An 8,966-nucleotide genomic window follows, 5' to 3' on the forward strand; every position below is an offset into this window, starting at 1 on the left:
AAGACGCCCTGCTGGCGTTGAAACGCGTTAAGGATACAGGTGTACTCTTCCACTATCTGAAGTCAGGCTCAGTTTGAGTCACCACAGGAGTTCAGTCCTGAACGGCCGCTATTATCACAGCCCTCCACTGCCGAGCTGACGTATAGGTGCCGGGGCTCTGGTGCCTTTTTGATCTCGCCGGCTGCACACCTTAGTGAGACTGATTTGGAACCGAGTCTGGAAGCGCAGCTCCAACACCGCTATTTAGAGCACGGTGGGGCTTCCACACCTAGCCAGCGCATTACATCTGTGGCTCCGACACCATTCTTCTTCTTTACCAGGTGTACTGCAGGGAGGCTCAATCGGAGCTGCCTGTGGGAGGTCAGTCCAGCCATTTCTGGTGAGAGCCCACTGACATCGTGTCGCACAGGTAACATCCAGCGGTCCGGGTCTTACAGCCGTCTGACAGCTTGTGCACGGCTGCATTCCATCTCAACCCGGTGGCCACTGCAGACACTGCTCTCCCTCCTCCGTGCGGGGGTAAACGGCTGGCTGCCTCAATATCACTCCGGGCTCTCCCTGCTAATACCACCACAGCAGCCTGGTTTTGTTGGACACAGTCCATCTACTTACCCTTGCATTTATTTGAGCGGTATAATAACATTGCAAGGGTTATCTATACTTCAGGAATATTGGAATTGACATCCGTCTGTATGGAACAAGGACTGCTTGGGACTTCCACTAATAAGTGAGTCACTATTGGTATACAGATCCATCTGCTAATTGTAAAAGTCCAAAATTATTACTATTGCTGTATTCATTACAACATTCTTGGGGCCATTTGTTTTAAAATATCAGGCATTGCCTAATAGGAATTTCATTATTACAATGTATTTGGGTATAGTGTTGTTGTAGTTAATAGATTTCATGACAATTAATTCATTTTAACTGTACTCCCGGGAGAATTGTTGTTGTGATTTATAATTTTTAAAATAAATACTTTTCATCTTTGATTGTCGAGCGCAACTTGGTTTTTGTTTCATTGAGTGGTTTTCTGAGGGATTGGCATTCCCTTTCCAAGTCGCTGCTGACAATCACATACACCACCACTCACCGAGCGCACAGCTTTTTTGTTTCTTATGGAGAGGGTCAGGTAGGCAAGTATGATTCACTGTGCACTATAATGTGTTATATGACAGTGGACAGCAGAAGGTGGAGCCCCTACCCTATTCTTCATATGCTAATCTGATTTCAGTACTCTCTCATTCAGTTGCCAGTCATTCATTCTCTGCAATGCCAAAGTAACAGTGAACCTGTGCAAATTTACTGGACAGCAGAAGTACCCTGTCTCTAGGTATAGGTCATCAACCACACTCTCTCATTTGTTCCAATTGGACTAATTACTGCCACATTTCACTGGTCACGCCCGATCTCATCTGATCTTGGAGGCTAAGCAGTTACAAGCCTGATTAGTACCTAGATGGGAGACCTCTAGGGAATATCAGGTGCAGTAAGTACAACTCACTATTATGATACAGACAGCAGAAGTGATGGTGAAACCTTTGACCTCTTTACCTCCATTATACTATCAATTCTATCTCTCTAATGTTTATGCAGCAATTTTTATTTATACCAGGAGACCCTCGAAACAAAAGGCACTCTATATTGGACAATACTGCAGTTCTTATTACCTTAATTGTGCCTTTGTTTCCACTTTTTCTGGATATCTATTAAGACTCCAGTTTCAAATATCTTCACCTCAGGTGCATCCTATATATTTTGATTATTTGAATTTTGTAAGTAATTATTTTGATATCATTTCAAAAAATATTTCACACCATTGGATGTTGAGATGCCATATATAACTGTGTTTTATATTTGTTGTTTGTTTTTCAGTGTATCAATTATTTTATATAATTAAAAGTTAAGTTTTAATATTTTCTAATACTTCAAGCATGGCCCAACACAGAGTCTTTCTTTACCTCTCCCTCCATATTAGTATACACTAATGACTCTGGGAGCACCACCAACCCAAGATATTATTGATACCCACTCCAGGCATCATCTACACAATATATCGTTGGTATTTTCAGGGCAATATGAAATCAAGCCCCTTCAACTAATTATAGAATTCAGTGCGGGACCAAACAAACCCTTTTCCGTGTACCTATTCCTGAGGTGTCAGAATAGAGTGAGGAATCTAATTTTAATGTAAAGAAGAAGTCCTCAGTTACATTTCCTGTGTCAAAGGAATTGAATACCCTGTTTGAAGAACCATGGGTTAATCCTGATAAGAAGATTCAGATCCCTAAAAGGTTGCTCTCATCTTTACCTTTTCCTCTGGAGGATAGAAAAAAATGGGAAAATCCACCGATAGTGGACGCATCAGTCTCTAGGCTGTCACGCAACATTGTATTGCCTGTTCCTGGTGCAGCCTCCCTAAAAGACACGGCTGATCGTAAAATTGAGACTACACTCAAATCATTGTACACAGCTGCTGGGGTGGCCCAAAGACCCACTATTGCATGTGCGTGGATCACTAAAGTGGACTGCTGATGCGGACTCCAGGAAAGGTGTGGAAGTCCTACCATTCACAGGAGAGGCCTTGTTTGGAGATGAACTAGACAAATGGATCTCCACAGCTACTGCGGGTAAGTCTACGTATCTTCCTTCCGCAGCCCCCCCAACTAAGAAGACTTATTCAGCTTCTAAGTTACAGTCATTTCGGATGGCCAAGTTCAAGAGCAAATCCAGAGGTGCTTTAACGTCCTCCAGCTGCGCAAGAGGTAAACCACGAAAACCAGCAACTGCAGGTGCTCAGGAACAGAGTTCAGGCTCTGCTTCCTCAAAGACTTCAGCATGACGGTGGACCATAGCACCTGGAAGGCCGTCAGGTGGGAGCCCGACTACAATTCTTCAGTCAGATCTGGTCAAATTCGTGCCAGGATCCCTGGGCCATAGATCTTATTTCCCAGGGCTACAGACTGGAGTTCCAAGAGCTCCCACCTCACAGATTCTTCAAATCAGGCTTGACAGTTTCACAAGAGGCAAGTATGACTTTACAGCATGCCATCCAAAAACTGGTACAGACTCATGTCATTGTTCCAGTTCCACCTCATCTACTAAAGAAGGGGTACTATTCCAGCTTGTTTGTTGTACCGAAGCCGGACAGTTCGATAAGACCAATTCTGAACCTCAAGTCTTTGAACCCATACTTACAAGTGTTCAAATTTAAGATGGAGTCTCTGAGACCGGTGATCTCTGGTCTGGAGGAAAGGGAATTCCTAGTGTCTCTGTATATCAAGGATGCGTACCTTCAAATTCCGATCTGGCCGCCTCATCATCCTTATCTATGGTTTGCACTGCTGGACTGTCACTACCAGTTCCAGGCCCTGCCATTTGGTCTCTCCATGGCACCGAGGGTGTTCACCAATGTGATGGCAGAGATTATGTTTCTACTCCGCAAATAGGGAGTGAACATAATTCTCTACCTGGACGATCGCCATCCAGGGAGAGGTTACTGGACAGCATTGCTCTCTCAAACTCCTCCAGGATCACAGGTGGATTCTGAACCTTCCGAAATCTCACCTAGAGCCAACACGGAGGCTCCCATTCCTGGGAATGATACTGGACACGGAGTCACAAAAGGTGTTCCTTCCATTGGAAAAGGCATTGGTAATGCAGTCGATGGTTCGGGATGTCCTGAAGCTAACCCGGGTGTCGGTGCATCTGTGCATTTGCCTTCTGGGGAAAATGGTGGCCTCTTACGAGGCACTTCAATATGGAAGGTTTCACGCAAGACGCTTCCAGCTTGATCTGTTGGACAAATGGTCCGGATCGCATCTTCACATGCACCAGAGGATCCGTCTGTCGCCAAAGGCCAGGATCTCCCTTCTGTTGTGGCTTCTCACCTCATCGCTGGATGGAGGTTCGTAATTCAGAACTGGATTCTGTTAACAACAGATGCAAGCCTCAGAGGTTGGGGAGCAGTCACTCAGGGGGTGCAGTTTCAGTGAAGATGGTCAAGTCAGGAAGTCATCTTTCCGATCAACATTCTGGAACTCAGGCCATATACAACGCCCTTCTGCAGGCCTCATATCTTCTTCAAGATCAGGCAATTCAGGTCCAGTCGGACAATGTGATGGCAGTAACGTACATAAACCAACAGGGCGGAACAAAAAGCAGAGCAGCGATGTCAGAGGTGTCAAGAATTCTCTGGGCAGAAAGAAATGCTGCAGCATTGTCAGCAGTCTTCATTCTGGGAGTAGACAACTCGGAAGCAGGCTTACTCAGCAGACACGACCTGCACCCGGGAGAGTGGGGCCTTCACCTGGAAGTGTTCAGGTGCTTGACAAGTCGATGGGGATATCGACAGATCGACATGATGTGCCTCTCGTCTCAACAAGAAGCTCAGGCGGTATTGTTCCAGGTGGAAAGACCCACAGGCAGTGGCGATAGACGCCCTGACAACTCCATGGGTCTATCAGATGGTGTATGTGTTTCCTCCACTTCCTCTGATCCCAAGAATTCTAAAACAAATAAAAAGGGAAAAGGTTCAAGCAATACTCATTGCTCTGGACTGGCCAAGAAGGGCCTGGTACGCGGACCTTCTGGAGATGCTCCTCGAAGATCCGTGGCCTCTACCTCTTCGCAAGGATCTTCTGCAACAGGGCCCGTTCATCTATCAGGACTTCCCGCAGCTACGTTTGACGGCATGAAAGTTGAATGGCTGATTCTAGCCAAGAGAGGGATCCCTAACAAGGATATCCCGACTATGATCCAAGCCAGGAAGGGGGTAACGTCTAAGCATTACCATCGTATTTGGAAGAAATACGTCTCTTAGTGTGAGAGCAAAAATTATTCTGCAGGGGATTTTCATCTGGGATGGTTCCTGCTTTTTCTGCAGGCAGGCATGGATGTGGGCCTGCATCTGGGCTCCATAAAAGTCCAGATTTCGGCCTTGTCCATTTTCTTTCAGAAACAATTGGCTTCTCTCCCTGAGGTCCAGACATTCTTGAAAGGTATTGTGCACATCGAACCTCCCTTTGTGCCTCCCACGGCACCTTGGGATCTCAATGTGGTGCTGCAGTTCCTCCAATCGGACTGGTTTGAATCGTTACAAGAGGTGGACGTAAAATATCTTACCTGGAAGACCGTCACACTGTTGGCCTTGGCTTCAGCAAGACGTGTGTCGGAGCTGGGGGCTTTGTCTGACAAAAGTCCTTTTTAATTTTCCTTGAGGACAGAGCTGAACTTAGAACTCATCAGCAATTTCTTCCTAAAGTGGTGTCCGCGTTTCACATCAACCAACCTATTGTGGTTCCCGTTGTCACCGACACCTCTGCTACTTCAAAGTCTTTGGATGTTGTGAGGGCTTTGAAGGTTTATGTGAAAAGAACAGCTCGTCACAGAAAGACGCTGTTTGTTCTTTATGATCCCAATAAGATTGGGTGTCCTGCTTCAAATCAGACAACTGCACGCTGGATCAGACTTACTATCCAGCATGCTTATTCCACGGCAAGAAACAAAGGAACTGATGTTACAGCGCATATAGATTAGAATTAAAAAAATAAAACATTTTTTATTAAAACACATACAAACATGTACATAAATTTAAATCTATGCAATTTGTACCACCGGCCGGTCAATGTACTCATTAAATAATATATTTATAAACAAACTAGATACAACATATAATATGACATATTACTCTGTATCCACTTGGTAGCCAAAGTCCGTTACTATACTGAGTCTGTGCTTCCTCTAAAAGCGTGTCTGGCCAGACTGATGAAGCCGCTGAACCCGGAGGGAGGCGGGGACACGCGTCATTCACTCATCTAATTGCTGTTTGCACTACTCTATCCGGAGATCTCGATAGCCAGCTACAACGCTCCACGGATCCTTCACTTTCATTCACGATCCCCCAGAGATGACTGCATGATAAAGGGTAGAGCACCAGCAGCCGGGGAGGACGCTCTTGGTGAAAGAATCCACAAATAGCAGTGGTGAGATCGTTACTGTTTATTTGTCTGGCCAGACACGATTTTAGAGGAAGCACAGTCTCACTATAGTAACGGACTTTGGCTACCAAAATGGGACAGTTAAACAGCTCTTAAGCCCACATTTATTGTGAAGAAAAAGCTTTTCTTATCCCAAAAGTGACTCTACTAATTACACAAAGAAGAACTCACGGTGCTATTAAGTTTCAGTAAATATTGGAAAAGTTACATTCTAGCTACCACAGTATGTGCTGCTAAGAGTTACAAGTGGATACAGAGTAATACGTCATATTATATGTTGTATCTAGTTTGTTTATAAATATATTATTTACAGAGTACGTTGATCGGCTGGTGGTACAAATTGCATAGATTTAAATTTATGTACATGTTTGTATGTGTTTTAATAAAAAACATTTTTTTAGTTCTAATCTATATGCGCTGTAACATCAGTTCCTTTGTTTCTTGTTTGATTTTTTAATCTAATAGGGGTAAGTAGCCCTATGTTACTGGCAGCATATTGATTAGAGTGACAGAGCGCTTGATTTCAGTGTTGGTTGTCTTATTCCACGGCAAGTTTGCCATGTCCAAAATATGTACAGGCCCACTCTACTAGGTCAGTGGGTTCTTCTTGGGCAGGGTGTCTTGGCTTTACAGCTCTGCCGAGCAGCTACTACTTGGTCAGGTTCCAACACGTTTGCTAAGTTCTACAAGTTCAATACTTTGGCCTCTGAGGACCTTCAGTTTGGTCAATCAGTTCTGAAGGAACCTCAGCACTCTCCCAGCCGGTCTGGGAGCTTTGATACATCCCCATGGTACTAAGTGGACCCCAGTATCCTCTAGAACATAAGAGAAAATAGGATTTTATTTACCTACTGGTAAATCCTTTTTTCGTAATCCGTAGAGGATACTGGGTGCCCGCCCAGTGCTGTGTTCTTCCTGCACTGTTACTTGGTTAAGTAATGTTGGTTCAGCCGTTGCTGTTCCTGTTTCAAGTTTGGTTAGCTTGGCTTTCCTCTTGTTGTGTGTGCTGGTTCGGAATCTCACCACTATCCTTATCTATCCTTCTCTCAAAGTATGTCCGTCTCCTCTGGAACAGTTTCCTAGATTGAGTCTGAGTCTGAGTCCATGCCCGAGCCATGCAAGGGGACACAGTGCACTAATTGGGGTTCCCGGTCACTGTATGGAAAAAACAACAGTGAAAAAACTCATGTCGACCTTCTGTCATGTTGACCTAGTACATGTCGACCTAGAGTCCCTGTTGACCTAGAAACCATGTCAACCTACTTACTGTTGACCAATAATGGTCAACCTAGAAACTGTCGACTTAAGTGTGGTCGACCTTGCATACCAGACCCCCTGTACCCCATCTCAAAATATGCGCCTACAAAAAAGGAGTCATGACCTCATGTCCATGAAGCCATGCCTCCTGATCCTGATCCATAATGTTTTGAGGGCGCCCCCGCTTTCATCATGCTGGTGCTTGTCCAGCACTCTGAGACCTGCTGGACAGCCCCCAGCCTCTATCAGCACTGGTCACAGTGTGGTGGATGATGCACACATGCGTACATCATCCATCACAGCTGCTTGGTGACACCATATGAGGGGGTGACACTAGAATAGCACAGCAGCTCAAATGGTGTCACCCAGTGCAGCTTGCTCTCCCCTAGTGACGCTGCTGCCTGTTTTGAGCTTGTGGCTGCTTATTAGTATGGGTGAGAAAATGCATCCAAATATACTAAAACTGCTGTTTCAGAATTTGGCCACATTTCCCATATGTACCAAGATCTGGAATGCGATACATTCTGGAGCTTGGACCCAGTATGTAACACAATCTTTAGATGGAGTTACTCAATAGAAGCCTATGGGCTTCTTTTCGTGTTTTCCCCTGAGAGGGATCCAGTTGGATCCTTCCCATCACCAGTGGTGCAAGTAGAAATATTTTCTTAGTGGTACTGAGTGCCGAAAAATGGGCGTGGTCACGTATTGTGAGGTGGCGTGGTCACATGTCACTAGTGGGAGTGGCTACATGACACAAGCAGCGTGGCCACATGACACAGCCCCTTTTCTTTGCACTCTTGAGGTAATGCCTCCACTATAATAAAATATATAGTATTGCCCTCATAATAATAGAAATATGTAGTAGTGTCCACATTACAATAGAAATATATAGTAATACCCCCATAATAATAGACATATATAGTAATACCTGCAAAATAATAGAAATATATAGTAATACCCCCATAATAATAGAAATATATAGTAATACCCCCATAATAATAGACATATCTAGTAGTGTCCATATTATATTAGACATTAATTACCCCACACAGTGAAGCCAGAGACATGCCCAGCAGCCCAGCCTGTGAAGATGCGTCACACGAGCTGAGTGAATGGAAACATCTGCACTGCTGCTCGCAGCAAGGGACGCTGTGGGAAAGTGCAGTCAGGCTCCTCTCTTCCCGCCAGCCACAGCCGCCAGAGTAGGAAGTGTGATGTGACATCATGATGTCACCGTCGCGCTCCCAGTAACCCTGACAAAGTGGGAGGCGGCGTCATGCTGCCAAGCACCATGGTTTTGTTGCTTTGTGGTGCATTATAATTGTGGTAGTGGCGGTCACGGGTGCAAAGTGTGTGGCAGGTGGTACTGCGTACCCGCTGCCAAATTCTTAAGGGTACACCGTACCCGAGCGTACCCGCATACTTGCACCACTGCCCATCGCACACCGTGGCAGTTGCATCACACTGCATATGTACAGAGGGTCTCCCAGGTGCTAAACCCGGAAATCCTTCTGTCACAAAGGACAACTCTCATCAGGAGAGCTGTCCTTTGCACATTATTAATGCTGGTACGTAACCGATAAGAGGCGGATGCACTGCTTAGTACATCTCACCCCGTGGGAACCTAATAAGTAAAATGTTCAAATAGGTGTGTGTGTGTGGGGGGGGGGGGGGGGTGTCAATAATATGGTGCCTAGGGGTGGCCTGACC

The 8,966-nt window shown here is 45.3% G+C and overlaps 1 pseudogene; it reads left to right on the forward strand.

Moving 5' to 3' along the window:
• Positions 1-1,377: 1,377 nt before the first annotated feature.
• On the forward strand, positions 1,378-1,496 carry LOC134950537 (5S ribosomal RNA; annotated as a pseudogene).
• The last annotated feature ends 7,470 nt before the right edge of the window (positions 1,497-8,966 follow it).

Source organism: Pseudophryne corroboree, chromosome 8, assembly GCF_028390025.1.
Source record: "Pseudophryne corroboree isolate aPseCor3 chromosome 8, aPseCor3.hap2, whole genome shotgun sequence".
Lineage (NCBI taxonomy): Eukaryota > Metazoa > Chordata > Amphibia > Anura > Myobatrachidae > Pseudophryne > Pseudophryne corroboree.